Genomic DNA, 20,988 nt, shown 5'->3' with positions numbered 1-20,988 from the left:
GAAAGCGAATCCCTCCATTCAGAAACTAATTTGATAGCATTTTATTATTTATATTATTTTAGATATAATTTTGGAATTTATAGGCATATATTTTTAGATGTCTTCAAACTTTGGGGCCAACGAACACTTTTGGAATATTGAGAACATATGAACATGTTGACAATGGCATGCAGTTCCAGTCATTAGAAGGTACAGAAAAATTGGTCACATTTCATTTTCTTGTCTACTAATATTTCTGGAGCTATGGCAATATCAGAAGTATTGCTGGAAATGCAGGTTGTGCTTGAGGCTAGGTGGTTTACTTCATAGCGTGCTGGCTTTCCTTTCCTCTTTTAATTAAAAGAACTTTTTTTTAAAAAGGAAAGAAGGGCAAGGAGCTTGGCAGGAGTGAAGGAACATGTCAGAAGATACATTGTTTGCTCCAGGCACCATGTTGGGACTAAAGGCCTATATAGTTGCATTTGAATGGTTATGTTTGGGAGATAGAATCCAAAATGCTTTTTCACACTAGGGGCACCATTCAGCCCAAAAGCTTTTATTTAAATTAATGAGACCCAAAAGGTGTATAAGCATACTATACCTCGCATCATGTGATGTTTTAGAAAGAATATTTGCACTGCTTCTAAAATAAACACAAGTGGCAAGTTGCATCTCTGATCTACTCTTCTAAAAAAGTCAAGGACTAACTCTCACCCTCTTCTGTCTCTCCAAAGATTAATATACAACTCTGTGGCTGCATTTCAATTTGCTATGTGGGTTTTTTTTTGTACTGCTTGTACTTTCTTGCAATGCTCCATTAGGAGCATTGTTACATACTGCTTTTTGAAGATGATGTTCATTGCATCAACAGCCTTTAGTGCATTCACTCATTAACTATATGCATAAGAACACTTACACAAAGGTTTAGGATTTTTTTCCCAGTTAGCTTGGGAAATTTGGACTTTTTTTGCATGAAAGTTGATTTAAAACTTGATAAATATCCTACTTCCTAATAAGAGCTAACATGAGAATGGTTTATATTTGCACCTGATTTTCTGTCATATACTTGTATGTGTGTTCTCATATTTGTTTACATTATAAATAAAAATAAGATGCATATTTTTTATTGGAAATAGATTTACTGACTTTATTGGGAAGGTAAGTAGCATAGTATACACTCTTGGCAAGTATACAAAAAGTGACATCTTTGGTATTTTTCTGGGGGAATGAAGTGATCTCTAAGAATTTATATGCAGGCAAATATCTGATGAAATGGAACTTCTAATGAATGCTATTGTACATATAGTTTCTATAGTGATATTCATCACATCCATTCTTTCTTTAAATGTGAAACAAATACCCAGTACCTTCCCTCAATAATGGTAGATACACAACTCTGTGTGAGTAGCCCTAACTTGTTGAAAGCAACCATCCTCATGGTGAAACCTTTTCCTATTTTATAAATCATTTATCCATTTGCTAAAAAAAAGAAGTTTGACAATCACTAGGTTGGTAAGATGAAACTTTTAACTTTTTTGAGGGGGTAGATGGCTTACCTCATGCAAGCAGATTGTTTACCCTAAGGAGGGGACAGTTCAGACTTCATTTGAAAAATCTGTTTCAGTACCTGTTCAAATAGTGGGTGAAGGTGAAACTTGTCAGGCAGTGAAAAATGGAATTGGTGCTGGATGACCTGCAAGATGCGTTAAAAGGCTGTTCTTCTCAGCAGTAAGATATATTATTGTTGCAACGCCATTATTCCGCTCCATCACTTTTAAACCTTGTTCCCATTATCTACAAGTTAAATATAACCCTATGTAAAAACAGGAAGGCCGGTACTAAGTTGCCCAGCTTAACAGCACATACTTAAGCATAATAGAGCACTTGTTACTGTATTTTATGGAACGGAAACTCCAAATGTAAAGACGTATTAAGGAAATATCTCAAAGTTATTAGGAAAGGATATTTACAATTACAGATTGCTTTATATTATGCTTTTATGAACATCTCAGGAAATGAAATAGCCCTCAGCTGTAGAGAGTAAAGAGGGAGGTAATTTTCCTTAATATGGGTGATAAAATTAATCTGATTGAAATCGCGGGCGATTATTTCACAGAATACTGAGTGGCAGTACAATCACTTACACTTTTATATATTTTTTTTAGTCAAAGCTCATGTAGATGAAAGCTAATTACAAAGTAGTGATGTGAAGCGCTAAGGAAATAGTTTGTATAGCATAGAACAGGCACAGCTAATTGGGGTTTGTGATTACCCAGATTGTTGTTAGGGAGAATTAACTACCAGCAGTCTCTCCTGCAATGCTTCTCATCAAGGAAAATAAAAATAGACACTAGATCTGTTATTTATCTAATTATGCCATGAATATTTTCACTCATATGGCTTGTTGTTCAAAAATCTTTCAGTCTCCATGCTGCTTGTGATCAAAGTATCCATATGAAGTTTTTGACATTAGGTGTTCTTCCAATTACCTTGCCTAAATCCTATTGCCAAAGGTGTTTTCACAGTTTCTTTTCTTTTGTGGGCTCTCTTTCTCTCCATCTCTCTCTCCCCTTGATTACAGTATTTTTGTATCTTCAAGTGATGTCAGTTCTGAAACAAATTTTCATTTAAGGAATTGCTACTGTCTTTTAATGGAGCATCTGCCTGACATCATCTTCGATTCATCTTCTCTGTAATTTGTATTTTTTTTTTTGTTACTGTGGTGGAATCTCCTAGCTTGATATTCATTAAAGCAGAATATTAAACATTTTAAAATGGAATATCTCATTGATTCTAATTCAGTCTCAATTTCTGTAGAAATAATAGATGAATAGTTTGGTTGGTGAATATCTACCAAGCATTATTTTTTAATATTTTTGAGAAGATGTGGTATACTAGAGGTGTTAAACATTTCGATATATAAGCGGATTCTTTTTCTTCACTGTATTCACTATATTCTTGTTTTTATTAATATGTAGGGTTTTGTTTTTTAAAAAAATATAATGTTAACCAAAAATGATGAGGTAAAATAAAAAACAATTAAACATTGGGGTAAAATCATTTCAAGAAATTATTAATTACAGAGTTTGCTTTACTGTTGATGGGGAAAAACACATTAAAAGAACTTTGTAAGCCAATTTTAAGCTGATTAGAATGAAACATCTTTTTAGTAAACATATTTTGGAAATTGCTGTAAAGTTGCCAGTCACTGCACAGTAAATCCTACTCAATTTTTGTCATAGGAATGAGATATTATGAGAGTAAAGGGAGTGAAACAGAATATTAAATGTCATGTGGACCCTAATTACAATTTTATTTTCAGTCATTATGTAATTATTCCAATGTACTAATAGCATTATTTCTTTGAACACATTAATTGAGTATGGATCTTAAGTTGTCAAAATGACTGGGGAGAAGGGATCTGAGAAAATCTTAAATTATATAAAAATACAATCCACCTAAATCTACAGAAAAATTACTTCAATGAAGTGTATTGTGGGCTAAAGAACAGAATGAAGGTGATTCCTGTAAAAAGGAATTAAGAAATTTCTTACGGATACATACGTGATGTCAAAAATAAAAACACAGAAAGAACATATGGTTGAATCCTAAACATGAATATGTCATAGAATGACTATGGGTTTCTCATCCAAATAAGGGTGTATAAAATATAGGATTGAGGATTGAGATTGCAACTTAGTGTAAAGTGTCTGACCTCACTCAGAAAGCCTCATTTCAATCACCAACATTTCACTTAAAAAGAATAAAGCAGACTACAATTTGAAAGACTTCTAGATGATTCATAAAGAGAATATATTAACTGAAATATAGACTGCTTGCCTGGCAAGATGAATAGTCTGATCTGGTTCCAAGCAACTTCCCTTAATTAAGTGAAACATTATTGTAATATTTTTATAGTGATATTTGTTAACAAAGAAAGTGACAAGGTACTAATTTTTCTACTTGCTTATGCTTAATAAGAGCAGAATTGTAAAACTTGATTTTACACAGCACAATTTTTTCCATTTTTATTGGAAATTCACTGTGTGTCTTGCTCTGTCATATGGGACAAGCTAATGAATGGGGACCTGAGGCCATATTTGGGACTTCCAATGTATTCACTTGACAATTAATGAAAATGAAATGTTTCATAGAATACAAGTGTTTACATTCTGTTATGTAGACAACAACAATAATAATATAACAGCATCTTATTACTAGTGCCCTTCACATTGCCCCTTTTAACATGCTTTGTTCCTCTTAAGTAGATACCATAGAAACAGACAAAATCTCTCACTCCCCCAAACTTTGCTGTTACAGTTAAGGTGAAATTGAAATTGTGTGTGAAATACACTTAACATATCCTTATTACAGAGCTTCTCCTGTCTTATTTCATGGGATTCCCAAGTCAGAGGGCTGAATTTTGTCCAAACTAAAGTACTTTTTAGTAGAGCATCATAAAAGTATTTTATGATGTATGCCCAAATTCTACACTATCACTTGCATTATACAGAAACTTCTGCTGGATGGCTGAGCAATTTTAGTGTATTATGTATCTTCAAGGCTATCTACTCTACTGAATGTGTGCCATGAAATATGTTTCTGTGTCACAGTTTGTTTTTATTTTGTTCAATCATATCTGATTCTTAGAGATTCTCTGAATAACTCCCTGCAGTTTTCTTGGCAAGGTTTTTCAGAAGTGGTTTGCCACTGACTCCTTCCTAGGACTGAGAGAACATGACCTGCCCAGGGTCACTCAGCTGGCTTTATGCCTAAGGCAGGCTAGAACTCAAAGGTTACCACTTTCTAACTAGATGCCTTAATTACTACAGATAGTCCTCAACTTACAACAGTTCATTTAGTGACCATTCAAAGTTATGAAATGAAAAAGTGACTTATGACCATTTTTCACACTTATGACCATTGCAGCATCCCTATGATCACACGGTAAAAATTCAGATGCTTGGCAACTGACATGGGGCGGGGCAGAGCAAAGCAGGCAGTGCAGTCGCAACAACGGCAGCAAGAACAGTGATAATTTTCTCTCAGCCAGTGCCTAGTTGGGTTGCGGAAATTTGGGAAGCCCTTCTGAGCCACTTTGTGCTCTTCTGGAGGCTGGATATCATTAAAAGGATTATTTGTCAAGGTCTTGAATGCCTCTTCAAGGTATATTGCAAGGAGAGAGAATGAGGGCAATGAATTCATGGTGTTCATTCAGTTTTTCAAAATGAAAGAAATCTTTCAGGTGGAATTAGTGTTACAGGTAGTCCTCAATTTACAACAATTCATTTAGTAACCATTAAAAGTTACAACGGCATTGAAAAAAGTGACTTATGATCTTTTTTCAAATTTATGACCATTGCAATATCCCCATAGTCATGTGATCAAAACTCAGATGCTTGACGACTGACTCATATTTATGACAGTTGCAGTGTCTTGGGATCATGTGATCACTTTTTATGGCCTTTTTACAAGCAACATCAGTGGGGAAGCCAGATTCATTTAACAACCATGTTACTAACTCAACAACTGCAGTAATTCACTTAACAACTCTGGCATGAAAGGTTGTAAAATGGGGCAAAATTCACTTAACAAATGTTTCACTTAGCAACAGAAATTTTGGGCTTAATTGTGGTTGTAATTCAAGGACTACCTGTACACTAAATGAGCTCTGTTTCAGCTTTACTAATAATCACAGGACTATATTAAACTTACTAGTTTATTGTATTATCTAGGCCTGGACAGTGCTTATTGTTGACTGGGAGGCAAAATTATATTTTGGAACATGTATGACTGTAAAAGTGGACCTCTTTTGCATTACCTGAAACCAGTTGTTTCATTTCCATTAGTAGGTGCTCTTCAGAGCACTATTTAGCCTTTGATCCCAAAATGTTTCACCAGAATGTTATTATTGCTGCCATTGTGACTATGAGTAATTTAGTTTAATATTTAATCAATGTCATGGCTGCATCTCATATATACAAGCTTTGTGAGCTGACAGCCAGACATTATCGGGGAAGGGGGAAAGGTGAGGGAAAGATTGGAATGTGAAGAATGGGAGGATGGAAGCCCAGCTGAGCCAGTGAGAAGCTCCAGTCAGCCAAGGTCATTAACAATATGCAGAGCTGGGAACCGAGCTCCTGTTTCCTGAACAATATACAAGAACCTGATTGGACATTTGCAGATAACTGGGGATGACTGATGGGTGGGGGTGGGGGGAAGGGAACTTTCCTTTGCATTGTTTGCATGGAAAACCTCAGATTCAGCTTACTCTACTTCTGTAACCATTTCAGCTTCAGTAAAGTATACTCTTGGCAAAAAAAAAAAAAAGGCCTGGAGTCTTTCTTTGCTAGATGACTGGATGAGACAGTTGACATTCAATCTTCTACAGATTATGTAACATTTTAATATAAGGTTTTATTAATTATTTTAACATACTATTGAAAAATGACTTTGAATGTATAAAGGGCAGAAATATATAAATAAGTACTTTTAAATAAAATACTGTAGTAACCTAAATGATTTTCTGGGGATAATTAAAATCCCATCTAATGGAAATCCACTCATTAAATCAAGGACATGATTCTAGTCTAAAGCTCCAATCCTATGACATGTTCCTCAGAGTGTACTTCTTAATTTTCTCTGAGGAAATGCTATAAGAGCCATGTTGGCACAGTGGTTAGAATGCAGTATTGCAGGCTAATTCTGCTGACTGCCAGCAGTTTGATCCTCACCAGCTCAAGGTTGATTCAGTCTTCGATCCTTCCAAGGTCAGTAAAATGAGGACCCAGATTGTTGAGGGCAATATGCTGATTCTGTAAACTGCTTAGAGGGGGCTGTAAAGCACTGTGAAGCAATATATAAGTCTGTGCTACTGTTGTTGCTATGAAATTCAGTAAGATTTATTTCTGAGTAGACTTCCATGGCATTGCTTTAGTTATTATCCTACAGGCAATGATTTAAAATTAGAGGATTTTAAAAAAATATTATTGCTTTATAAACTTAAAAAATTGAGCAAACATATATAGGCTATACTTATGGAATAAATATAAATTTAGGTTTTGCCCAAAAACATCTTTGTGAGTTTCTGTATTTTATGGATGATAAATGATAAATAAACATAAATGGTTAACTTACCATGATATACTAGAATTTTATCGAGATTGTAAAATAAAATCAAGAAAAGTTCTAATAAGAGAGGAATATCCATGTCAATGGTTTTCTTATGTACAATTACCAGAAAGATTTAAAGTGGACTTCATGGTTTTGAAAAAAAAATAAGACTGAGTTTGAAGTAGAATTATGTACTATTGATGATCATGTTATTTCTAAAATGTGTAAACTTTTGTTGAAAAATGGGACAGAAGAAGAAATGAAGGAATGTATGATAAAATGGGGTAAAATTTCATTATAACATCAATGGGAAAATATGTGGTTGAAAGGACTGAAATTTACTTTACATTGTAGTCTTAAGTAGAATGTTTATGAAATGCTGTATCATTGATACTTGTCACCACAGAAAACTATCTAGAGCAGTGGTTCTCAACCTGTGGGTCGGGACCCATTTGGGATCGAACGACCATTTCACAGGGGTCGCCAAACAACACAGTCCGCCATTTTTTTCCCCTTTTCCTTAACTATGCTACTCCCTTTTATTCTATTGGCTTTTGAAAGCCAATAGAATAGACTATCTTGAATAGAGTCTAATTCTATTGGCTCTCAAAAGCCAATAAGAATTGTCCAGGCTGTCTCTGCCCTGCTGAGCCCGCCAAAAGTCCCATTCTGCAAACGGTGCTGCACCAGTTGAGTAGTCCTCGACTTACGACCAGTCGAGTAATCCTCGACTTACGACTGGTTGGGGGTCGCAGCATTAAAAAGGTTGAGAACAACTGATCTAGAGTATAGAAATGTACTTTGAATTTTTGCTGTAAATATGAACAATGTGAAGGGGCATTTTACCATGTTTGATGGATAGGCAAAAAAGCTAAAAGAATTTGGATACAAATACATACATCAATCCAGAAGATTTTAAAGTACAACTGAAACTGGAACTTTTCTTTTGGATGAATGGACAGAGAACTAGAGAAAAAGTCATGAACTTTGTTTTTTATATATGGTAACTGCCTTCTTCTCCGCCCCCTCCCCTTCCCTCCCTTATTCCTGCATGATTAAAAACAGGTCACGTGATCAGATCTTTGAAAATGCATTTTCAGAACTTGAGCTAGGTTTCCATTTCAGACTTTTGGCAACCCATTATTAATTCAGTGCTGTGATACAACTTGGGCTAGCATAGTCTTCAGTACACTTGGCAATTTGTAACTGACTATTTACAAAATAGATAAGTGCACAATTAGATTAAAATCCTGTTAGTGTTGCCTCTCACAGTACTGCTTTTCTAAGTCTCCCAGGGTTTTAATTGATATATTTCAGTTAACAACTACATAGAGCTCTTTGATAGACCAATGAAACATGGCATTTCTCTGACAGTGCCTGAGATTCAGAAGCCAGCCTCCTCTTTATTTCACTTAACACACATACACAAAAGCATAGTCATTCAGAACTGCAAAATATTTGGCTGCAATCTTAAATCTTCAGAGACTATGACATTTATAATTTAGATTTGCTTTTAAAATGTCCCAATTCCATCTTATCAGAAGAAAATAAACACAAATGCTGCAATTCATTTTTAATTTAAAATGCACCGCAGAAAAGTAGAAAGGCAGAATCTTTAATCTAGTTCTGGGAAAACCAAATCTCTGTTCGTCTAAAAGCTGACACTGTGACCTCAACTGTACATACAGTTATCTGAGTATAAGGCAATAATGCAATAATATTTTAAAAGGTAATAAAAGAGACTCTTAAAAATACTATTATAGATATTATAGGAAATGGAGAAAAAATATATGATTAAAAAATTTTCAACAGAGATCTTTGAACATAAAATCAGTAATTATCAGGGATCAAATCTAATTCCCATTGAGATCTCAGGAGATAAATTTCTACATAAATATATCTATGATAAGTCTGCAGGTTCAAATGTTATATTTCTGAAAAAAATACTTTAAAATGTAATTTTTGAGAATTGTAGTCACATAACATACAGCTATAATTTCAAGTTAAAAAGGAAATATGCTGGAGTCAAAACTTTCTGCCACAGACAACTTGTCATCTACCTATCATCTCTCTCTATCTCTCTCCCTCCCCCCCTCTCATCTATTTACCTATTTATCTCAGATGATATAGTGGACATCTCTGGAATCATTGTTTTCTATTTACTACAAAGTAACAATTTGGTAACATTTTGAAAACATATTTATAATATAATCTCACTTTTCAGAATTTTGTGATGCAATTCTTTGAATTATAATATAGATATACCAATTATATAAAATGCATAAATATGTAAACTGGAATAGATGGTAAAGTTATTTATCAATAATTTTAATTTTAGTGTCATTTGAAATCAGGGTTTTCTGTTTTATTATATTGCTGTAGTCGTGTTGATCTTTATGTTAAATACTTATGCATTTGTTCCTCTTGCCATTTGTGTTGCTCACCAAATTGTACAGCATGATTATATGAGAATCCATTTCATCCATTCGTTGAAGCTTAGTTTAACTCCCTGAAACCATTGCCCAAGAAAACTGGTTGTTCTTAAGATACTGCAAGAATCCTTTTATTTGATACAATGCCACACTTAACAATGCAAGTTTAGGTCATAATACATTGGTTAATCAGCTACCATACATACTCTTATGTCAAGAATATGAAGTGTGAAATTAGATCTGGAGACTATGTTTTCAAGCTAAGGTCTGCTTTCTAGAAATGTCCAGCAGGGGAAGCTCTTAGCACACAAGTGTTCAAGTGTGGTCACTGTTCTTTAACAGTCAAGAAAAGTTTAGTGAAGCAGAGTAGACAAAAAGTAAAAGAATAATATAGCAAACCAAGGATTTTGCTTGTGATTAATTAGAATATATATCATATTTATACCATGTTCTATTACTGTTATTATTATTGCTAAGAAAATAGACCCCAAAGCCTCGGAAGGCCAACACACCCTTATTCCAGTGATAAGAACCAGCTTTTTACCACACTGAACTTGTGGTAGTAAAGGAACAATTGTTGTATTCACAATTTTTTCTGTGAGAATGGTACAGTTTTTTTAAAAACTCCTGTTCACCTTGGGATTGGAGAAAAGAAATTCCATTTTTATAAATGATAAATTCAGTGTCTATAGGAAGGCAGTCACCTAATTGGACACTGAAGCAGAAGAAAGCTTTGCAAATGGTATACAATTTTCAAAGTGTTCTAAGCCTTAGGCAAAAGCCTTTCAACTGTGTCTAAAACTGAATGATAAAATATGTTGAACAAATTATCTGTGAAAAGGAAACATGTGGTAGTGGCTGGGGACCGAAATGTAACACTTGTAAAGAAATAGGAACTGCCAGTCATGTATATACCTTCTTTTCCTTTCCTTTTGGTTACCCATTCTGTCTTTTCATTTTTCTGTGTAACCCAATGTTAGCTTTTTTGATAATAAGGTATTTATCCAATTATGCGGAACCAATGGCTGCTTTTGAATTATGAAAAGAAGGAATGAAAAGAAGTAATAAACCATAAAAAAGAGGCACTCAGTCTAGCAGCTCACAGTCCTATAGTGTCCCTTTCTGGACAGTATTTTGATTTTGGGAAAAGGCAATTGGGATAAAAGGACAGGCAGCCATAGAAATCTCGGCCAAGACACTACCCTACAACATCGAAGACCAAAGTAATCAAAAGTTTGAAGAAGCTCTCTCAAGTTCCCTCCCCACCCCAGTGAAGGAACAGAGAATATAAAGTGCAATTGCTGTTCAACAAGAATCTGAAAAGCTCTTATTTGAAAAGATTGTTTCTGTTCTTTTTTAAAATTCTCATCAGTAATGGTGTATCGTTTGATAGCTCATTTTTAAAAGATGTAATCTTCATCATCAATACCAACCACTGTGCACTGTGGTCTTCATTGATGGATTTTTTGATAGTTCATTTTTTAAAAAAATGTTTAAAGCGACTGAATGAAATCTTGCATTGATACCAAAAATAAAAAACTTTTCATCAAGTATCAAAAGAAAGCTGAATGAGGATAAGAATTTCCTGAAAACAGGATAAAACTCAAGACTAATAGTTTTAAATTGTAACTTTGAACCTATTTTTCTAATCTGTTTTTTTTCCAGATATGTTGGCTGGAAAACTTATGAGAGCTGAATTGTCAATGCAGTTCATCATGTTGGGGAAGACTGCTAATAAACTATCAAAGACAAAACCTTAATTAGATTCAATGGAGTTAAACGAGATGTGGCTGCTTTGAAAGTTACATGTAAGAGGTGCTTTAATGAATATCAGAGCAGTGCTGGACTTGTGCAAAATGCAACACATTTCTTTCTTTTTTGAAATGGGCACAATCAGTCTGTGCCAGGGAAATGGCACTTCCTTTCCTAATTTGGTAGGGCCATGATTCTATTTTCTCACATATAAAGAACACTTAAATCATCTTCATCAATTTTTTGATACAAAAAAAGAGAGTCTGTAATAAGGACTTACTCTTGATTGTGCACTTAATTTTATCTCAACTGCAGAAATTATTAAATTGTCTTAATCACCATTTCATTCATAATTGGTAATTTCACTGCTGTCTTTGTAGGAAGGATAAGCCTTTGATATCACATTGATATGAAGTTCAAGACATTATGGAGAGGAAAGAAAGATAAATAAGAATATGGAATTTGATGGAATTGCCCTTTTCTTCCAAAGAAAATAACTCTCAGCAGCATAAACAATTATGGCAATTTAATAATTCTCCAAGAAACATCTCACTGTAGAATTAGTACAGTACAGAACTGAATAAAACTGAGCTGATTCTTATTTCTGGTGAGACAGAAAGTTAATGAAACACTATACAAAGAAACCAACTTTCCCTTCTAGTCCAAACATACAATATATCTCATCTTATTTAAAATAATGCAAACATTATTTGGATAATAATGAAAATAATGCAAGGAAAAAAAAAACATTGAGGCCACTAGAAGGTTTCCTACTTTTGTTCAAAGTTAAATATTCTTCTACTTCTTCTCTTATTCGTATTATTGGTTTTGCAGTGAGAACTAGTTAACTAGTTAACAAAATTCTATTCTGCTTTGTTCGTATAAGCCGAGGTGGCGCAGCAGTTAGAGTGCAGTATTGCAGGCCACTTTAGCTGACTGTGTTCAGCAGGTCAGCGGTTCAAATCTCACCGGCTCAAGGTTGACTCAGCCTTCCATCCTTCCGGGGTAGGTAAAATGAGGACCCAGATTGTTGGGGGCAATGTAAATATATATATACATTGCTTACTGGTGTACACCGCTTAGAGAGTGCTTGCACTTAAAGCGGTATATAAGTCTCATAAATAAATAAAATAAATAAATAAATAAATAAAATAGTGTAGACACTTCCCTTATCTTATTTAGTTTTTCTTATTTTCCCAGCAACAACCACCAGTTTTCATGATAAATTATTGCCTTCTGTGATGTATCCTTTAGTTTTATCAATTGTTGCAGCAAAGGGAATTTTTGTAGTAGTGATCAAATTTAGCTTTTTGATTACAACAAAAGAGTTGGAGGTGACAATTGGGGCCCTCATATTATACACTCATACACTCATATTGCCATAATTTATATTGCCACTCATATTGCCATAATTTATATAGATCATGAAGTATATTGTGTTACTGGTAGAGAGAGATAGTCACAAAATCAAGGGATCTTCCAAAGGCCAATGTTGAACACAGATGCTTGCAGAAGGAAATCAATATAATAACAGTAATGCAACTCCTCCCCAGGATGAATGTTGAATGGTAGGAATTTTTCTTTTTCCTGCCAATAATCTACTGATTTTGCTGCCAAGCTGATTCTCTGACAGTGATGCTCCCTGAATTTGAACTTAGGAATGACACAAAACAGCTTTTTGATGTCTGTGGACCTATATAAGAAAGGGAGTCTTGAAGTTCTCTGTGGGAATGGTAGAAAAGTCATTGGTCATCCACCTTCCTTTCAGCATTTTGTTTTCTAAGCATGCCTGGGTTTTAACTTTCATTTTTTGAATGTATTGCCTTACTTTTTTAGTTGAAAGCTTATTTGAAAAGTTTGATGAAATGATAATGGCTGTGGAAACTATTCGGTTGCATGAAGTTCTAAATAAATCAGATTCACAAAATGAATGTGATTTGGAACCAGTTATTGTAATTCATTGGAAAGAAATTGGGACTGTATAGATTTAAAATTAACTGAGTTGATTGCATACACTTCTTTGAAGTTTAAGCCTATAGTCTTTTACATTATACTGAGTGGAGAAGAAAATTGGCTTTCCCTAGGTCTAGGAGGATCAAAGAAAATAGGGAAATGGATTTATCACACTTAATCAGGAACCAATTTTATCTGGACTTTGTTGGGAAGACTGACTTTGGAGATTGAACTTACTATATTTGATCAGACAACAATTGATAAGAATTGGCATTAAGAAACAAACATGGATATTTGATCCAGGATGAATTACTGTTAACTTTTGGGATGATATGGGATAGATAAGATGCTGTGGAATATTTTCTACAAGTTGATCACAATAATAGCTTGTTAACAGACATTTTTAAACTGTAATCTTGTCTTTATTATTATTATTATTGTTTTCTTCTTATCTATTTTGCCATTAATATAATATATGACAGGTTAGTAATTTGCAAATAGATTTAATAGTTTAAAAATATTTTATTTCTCAAATTAAATTAAATACTGTAGCAATGTATTAATCAGTATTCAATTAGGAAGGATAATATGTGTACAGGTGTTAGTTTTTTTTCCTTTTGTGATGAACTTTTCAGTGCACTTTTAATGTCTTGTTTGTTCTGTGTTTTTTTTAAAAAAAAATTGGGAGTTTTGTATTTTAACATTTTTTTGAATAAAATAAAATATTGTTCCAATATACATACATACATACATACATACATACATACATACATACATACATACATAGTGATGAAGGAAGATTTCTAAAATCTAGAAACTGTGATCCTTAATTATATAAATACCTATGACTAAATATGAAGCTTTTGAAAAATATTAGTTCTCTCTAGCTAATTCATTTTTCTTCCTGGTATTTCAGTTTATAAATTCATCTTCATGCAAACTTTTTAAAAAATCCACTTGTATCGGTTCACTTTTATTTATTCCTTTCTTTAATATAACTGTATGTAGAATTTCCTCTTTTACTTGTTTCCTCATGATCCACTGCCACCACATGCAGGAAAATAGAAGAAGTTTGTGGGAGAAAAAAAGGTCAATTAATCAGTTCCAACTTCTCGTGAAGAAAAAAAAAGACCTTGTGAAATTGGAATTGATTGACCTTTTTCCTCTCCCCACAAACTTCTTTTGTTTCCCTGCATGCAGCGGTGGTGGTTCGTGAAGGAGAAACAGGACAGGGCTAGAAGTCAGGTAAGCAAAGAAATGCAATTCCTGGGGGAAGCAAGGGCATCTTGGCAGTGGTGTGGCAAGCTCTCCAGCTCCATGGGGAAGGGGCAGCTGGCATGAGTGCTGATGGCAAGACTCCTACTCGCTTCAGCACCCTCCTTCCCCATGGCTTAGGCTCTCCATCTGCCACTGGGCTGCCGCCTCCCCTCTCACCTCTCAGGCTGGCCAGGAACCCTGGGGCAAAGGCTCCCCGCTCCAGCTGGAGGAGCATTGGCCTGGCTGCCTCTACCTCAGCACCCTTTCCGCCATCACCCTGGGGCTGCAGGGACTGGCTTGGCATGGGAAGGGCTCAATCCCCACCTACCTGCACCAGTACTTGGTCTGCTAGGCCTCACAGCAGCGGCACTAGGCATGATGTGCGAGGTGGCAAACAGTGGTGGCTAGTGGCAAATGGCATGGCTGGTGGCAGATGACCATGGCTGGTGACAAACGGTCAGATTCCCCCTCCTCCATTGGCTTTGCCTCAATGCAGAAGCACTGACAACTCCCCCTCTTACCTCATGTCTATGGTAAAACCAGATGGAATTGGTGGCTGTCTGTCTGCGTAGGATCTTAGGTAGGGCTTACTTTTGGAGGAGGACTTATATTAGGCCCACTCCTCGAAAATCAGTGGGGCTTACTTTTGGGAGAGGGCTTACTTTTGGAGAAACATGGTAGCTGGTGAAGTCCTTTTCATTCTTTTAATGCTTGGTCTATATTCGCTTTATATTATTGATAACTTTAAACAAGACTTTATTAATTGTGCTTCTTGCTTAGCGACACACATTCATGTTAAATGTCATAGGATTAGTGTTTTATCTTTCTATATTTAGATTAATTCCATGGAAAATAATAAATATATTATTCCAGCAAAAGTTGTCAAAGGCCTTTTCTAGGTCTGTAAGAAGCTATACAATATTTGTTCTTTTTCTTGATATGCTGATCATTAGGATAACTTCACTTTTTCTTCTTTGTTTCATAATACCACAATAAACTAACAGTTGAAATAATTCTTCAAATTTTCTAAAGCTGCTGAATAAACTAATATGTTTGTGTTTTTGAATTTATGATCTCCCTGCATTTGTTTGAGTTATCCATTATATTACCAGTATTATATAGTATATATTTTATTTTAAACAATCTACACTATTCCTCATCCAGATGCATTCCAAAGGATGTAGTTAAAATATAAATACTGTAACTTTTGTACAAGCTGCAAAAGAAAGAAGCTTTTAAAAACTGCAATATCAAAAACCACAGCTTAACCTGTATTTAAAAATGAAATAAATATAGCACTTGATAGCAGCTGACATCAAATTTTCTGAAGGGAGAAACTTTAAATTGGGGTATTACTCCAATAAAAATCTTCCCCATTTTTGGGGGCAGAACTGATTTGACAATAATACTTGGTCCATTGACTAAAGGACAGAACTGGGCACAATTAAGTTCACCAATGAAAACAATAGCTGTTAAATCCTGTCTTTAGTAACTTTGCATTGCTAGTGTCCATCCATGATTGTGGCTTCATCTTCTCTGCATTTCAGTCTAAGAAGATCATAGGTCATTTTCAAATTGCTTTGAATTGAATGGGTAGTACAAACGATGGTTGTATGGAAATCACTTTGGAAAGGTCTCTGGGTGGTATCCATCTGATTTACTTACTTATTTGTAACAGCCTTACAAAGTTATGGCTCTAAAATGAGACACTGAGCATTTCATTTTGCAAACTGTTCCCTTTTTAAATTGTAGCATTAAAATATATACCTATATCTGGAAAATGATTTTGCCTGATAATTAAAAACTGAGGGGATAAGGAAAAATTAGATGCTGAAAGTGACATGGGAGGCTATGCCAAGTGTCAGATCTTGTTCTTTTTGTTTCCAACTGTTGCTAGAGAACTGAACAGTTAATTTGCTGCCTATTTCTTTCTGTCTTTTTAAAATTTAGTCTCTAACCCAACAGACCTAGAAGTGGGAAAATCCAGTTGCTTGAGGGCCAAACATGAGCTACGTTACCTGAAGGTAATAATTTATTGCATTTCTCAAGACTACAGATTCTTTGTCCAAGGTTTTTGATGAATGTGTATGAGAATAAACACATTTGCAAAAATCAGGATTGCTTCATTAATTATTTGTGAGGCTTTTTTAAAGGGGGGGAGCTCTATTCACAATGAATATTATTTGCAATGCATAATTCAGCCAGTTCTAATTATTTAACACCTGTAGAAAAGATAGAGGCAAATAGATACTCAAATATAGAAGTTGCCTCTTTTCTGCCTAACTATGAGAAATCCACAAAGTCAAAGAGGGGGCAAGGCTCTCCCTTAAAATTAACTGACAGCTAGTTTGTCTGCTGGGGATATGATTTCATTAGTGGTAGTCTTTGACTTCTGGTCGCTCATTCAGTGCCCTTTCAAAATTATGATGGCAGTAAAAGAAGAGAGTTATGTCCCATGCCCGAAATGATAGTTGTTGGAATATCCCTGTGGTCACATGATTAAAATTAGGATGATTGACAGGCTGCTTAAACTCATGCCTCCTTAATTTCAGCCCTAGCACACCTGCAGAGAAATGCTGTCTTGTGCCGTTATCCAAGGAAGGTAAAGCTTGGAGAACAACACAATTGTTCTGGCTGCCCAATGCTCTTCAGGATCTGCTGTGTGCTGCTCACGTTTTGCTGTTTTTCTCTTGCTGTTGAGAGGCTCATCTGGCCTCTCTAAATCAACTCCTGTTTGTGCCAGGCTTTCTCTCCCAAAGCATCATTTTCCAAGCTTCGCATGAATGGGGAAAAAGACTTCCAGAGCACTGTGAGAATGCAGCCAGTTCTTGCAGTGCTAGGACTGCTGAAGGACTTCTTCTTCTGAAGAGCTATCTTGAAGCTGTACTATGAGATATTATCTTGTGGAGAATCAAGGAGATCCACTAAAAGGGAAATTGGCAAGAAGTAGGCAAAAAAACAATCTTGAAGTTCTGAAATACTGGCATTCAGCAGAGATTCAGGCCAGCTCCTCTCTGATTCATTGGGGTAAAAGAAGGAGAGGAACTAAACCATAATTGGATTATTATAGGTTTCTGCAGTGTTTCCAAATTGCAATGGGAACAGTAACTTTAAGAAGTTTGAACTTCATACTGGCTGTGGAATTCTGAGAGTTGAAGTCCAGATATCTTAAAATTGCCAAGATTGAGAAACAATGGCTTATTGCAATAAAATACAGGTAGTTCTCGTCTTACAGCAGTTCATTTAGTGATCATTCAAAGTTACCATGGCACTGAAAAATGTGACTTACAATCCTTTTTCATAGTTATGAGTTTCCCCATGATCATGTGATCAAAATGCAGATGCTTGGCAACTGGTTCATATTTATGACTTTTTCTGTGTCCCAGGGTCATGTGATTACCCTTTGTGACTTTCTGACAAGCAAAGCCAATGAGGAAGCCAGATTCACTTAACAAACAGGTTACTAACTTATCAACTGCAGTGATTCACTTAACAATTGTGGCAAGAGAAGTCATAAAATTGGGCAAACTCAACTAATGTCTCACTTAACAGCAGAAATTTTGGTCTTAATTGTGATCATAAATCAAAGACTACCTGTATATTGTAACTTTAATCTTCTGTGAGTCTGCTTCTTAATTTAGTAGTCTAACCCAAATTTGACATATCCGGGTAACTGAAGTATTATATTCCTTTCATCCCAAGAAAAACAAGCACCATTCCCCCCCCCCCCCAAATTTCTCATCATGCATCTGGATGATGAGAGGATAGAATTTTCACTTGCAGTTTTCCCAAATCAATTTGTTCAACAAAGATTATTGCAATCAGCCTTTCTAATTTTGCCCTTCCACTTTGCCCTTTTCTCCAATTGTATTCAGTTACTAAAGTGGAAATTGTATTGTTTACAAGAAAACATTAATATAATTTTCTCTTCTTCTTTGAATTCACTAAAAGCTCTGAGATTTTTCTTGTACTATGTTGTGAAATCTATTTTATATCTGGATCAATTCTGCTAATTAATTTATTATTATTATTTTCCTGTTTACAGTAAAATGTTTGAAAGCATTTTTGGTGCTAGCTTGTTTATAATGTCTTATAAGCCATTTTGTAAGAGGTTTCTTAGACTGACCCACAAGAAGAAATGAAAACATCAAACTAAGTAGCTATATAGATAATACATAAGACCCTTGTGAAGCTGGAATATTTTGAACAAAATATTTAGAGTCCATTAGATCTGTTTCTGAACATTTATTAAACAAATATATATAACCACCTGTTTTACCTGAATTGACTCTATTTTCATTTCTTCTTGTATAACAATAAAATAAAAACAATTAAAAACAGTCATTATAAAAATATAAATCATTATTATGAACAAATTATAGAATATTATTATTAATAGTTTATTATAGTGAAATTTTTATTATATTGTATTGTTTATCAATTAGGATTTTAATTTGTTTATATGATCAAGTTTATTTGCAAATTGTTTATTCTGTGTTAAAGGGGAGTTAAAGCGCATTATATTTGTTTATCTGTATAGTTGGTTAATGTTAGTTAAATTATGATTATTATATTTGTTACCCTGTATTCAGCTCTGGGAAGTGGGGGAGGGGGAGGGGAGGGGGGTAGGGTGGGTGGGTTTTGGGGTATATTTTGTAATTTTTGTAAAACTTTTTAATAAAAAATATATATAAATCATTAAAAATTAAAATAAATTAAAAAGTAAGATATACAAGCCATAGGCAGGAAAGAGTAAATGTATCAATAGTGGAGTCATCTTAAAATGTTATTGGTTCCTTGAGAACTCAAAACTGATGAAATAATCAGGTTTTGAAGGACTTTGGGAACATTGGAAGGGTTGGACTTTGAGGGCAAAATGTTGTCGAGCTAAAGGACCTGGATTACTTTACTCCAGGATAAGAGATATCCTTCTGGAATAGAAATTTCACTCAAAGTGTAACTAGTATCCTTTTCATTTATTTATACATTTAAATACAAAATTGAGAAAAAATAACAATGGCGAAAAGGAACACTAAAAAAAGGACTATAATGTATAAAGAAATAGCTTCCATAAAAGATCCTCACTCATGTTGTTTCACTAATATAGAAATTGTAGAATCTCTGCTTTACCCAGTAATACGATTTGCAAATGAGTGGCAGAATCTGGGGGAGGGGGTGGGACTAAAAGAGAGATCAGTCTAGGATACCTATGTAGCCATAAGCAGACTAAATCTAACCTTGCTTCAATTTTGTGGACCCTTACATAACCTCAAGCAGATATTAACCAATATTTGAGAATATTTGGTATTAACCAATACTGAGAAGGAATGATTAGCAATAAATCAGTTTAATTGAACTCATGTGCAGTTCTGATATTTCTTGCCTGATAGCAGAGGGCAGAGTTCTTTTTCCTTCTTGTTTTTTTCCTTTCTCTTTTAATTCAAATGAGTTCATCTTTTTCTGGAAGGTGAGTCTTGAATTATGATTGAAAAGAACAGTTTCTCAAAGGCTATTTGAGTTTAGGCTCCAGGTAGCACAATATCATGGACTTGGTGCGTCTTGTTCTTCCAAACCTCACGAGCAAGCCATGACAGAAAAATGATGAAAAATATCTGTTACCCCAATACCATGATTTAAAATTTACATGGTTTCTATTTAGGCCAATTTCTACATGCCATAATAAAGTTATCAGAGATCCCCATTATAATGCCTGATCAAAGAACTTCTTGTAAACATGAATTTGACCTGACACATACTGATATCCAAAGGATGATTGTGAATGATAACTCTCTTCTCATTTCTTCAAAGTGTTTTATATATAAATTAAAGCATTAATTTATCCCATTTTTGTTTACATTTTAAAATTTTTTTTAAAATCCATCTCTCTGTTATTGTTGTTAGGTGGTATTCAGGTTAAATTGCTCAGGAGTGACAACACTAAAATTATTTAAATAATTAATTTATATTTTATTAAACTTTCATTTATTTCATTTGTTGTTGACTATGATCACTGAGAATTGTAAAAGCTGATAAATTTGGAGTACAAATATAGCATATTAATAAATATATTATTTTGTGTGCTCTTTGTGTGCTTGTAACATTCCAGAATATTTTGGAATTCTGGATATATGAAATTGGAATGGTTTTCTTGGTGACATATCAACCATGATTTTGGTCTTGTAAATTGTTGTCTAATAGTGTTTCTGGAGGTTCTGAGAGATTGTCATATGCTGAATCAGACCAAAATCTTACTTGACTTAGAATTCTGTTTTGATTGAAATTAACCAGATGTAAGCAGGATATGAGTGCAAGGCCAGCGTGTTCATTAGAAATAGATTTCTAGACATAATAGTTGTACTACTGGAAAATTATGAGCAAATAGCCCAATTAACAGACACTCAACCATAATCCTTGCCATGTTATCATTTCTGTTTTAAGCACATAAAATTCACTTTCAAATATTTCTCTTAAAATAGACGTTCCTAAATATATATTTCAGATG

At 34.5% G+C, this 20,988-nt stretch overlaps 1 long non-coding RNA gene across 1 annotated transcript in view; it reads left to right on the top strand.

Moving 5' to 3' along the window:
• The window catches only part of LOC120297221, an 89,589-nt gene that overhangs the window by 50,096 nt on the left and 18,505 nt on the right, over positions 1-20,988 (top strand). Inside the window, exon 2 of the long non-coding RNA XR_005553735.1 lies at positions 16,437-16,510. This is a non-coding gene — a long non-coding RNA (uncharacterized LOC120297221). The remainder of the gene's footprint in view (positions 1-16,436; positions 16,511-20,988) is intronic.

This window comes from Crotalus tigris, unplaced genomic scaffold (assembly GCF_016545835.1).
Source record: "Crotalus tigris isolate CLP2741 ecotype Arizona unplaced genomic scaffold, ASM1654583v1 scf7180000023602.573895, whole genome shotgun sequence".
NCBI classification, from domain to species: Eukaryota; Metazoa; Chordata; class Lepidosauria; order Squamata; family Viperidae; genus Crotalus; species Crotalus tigris.
The sequence above is the reverse complement of the archived record's forward strand: the minus strand, read 5'-3'. Positions and strand labels throughout refer to the sequence as shown.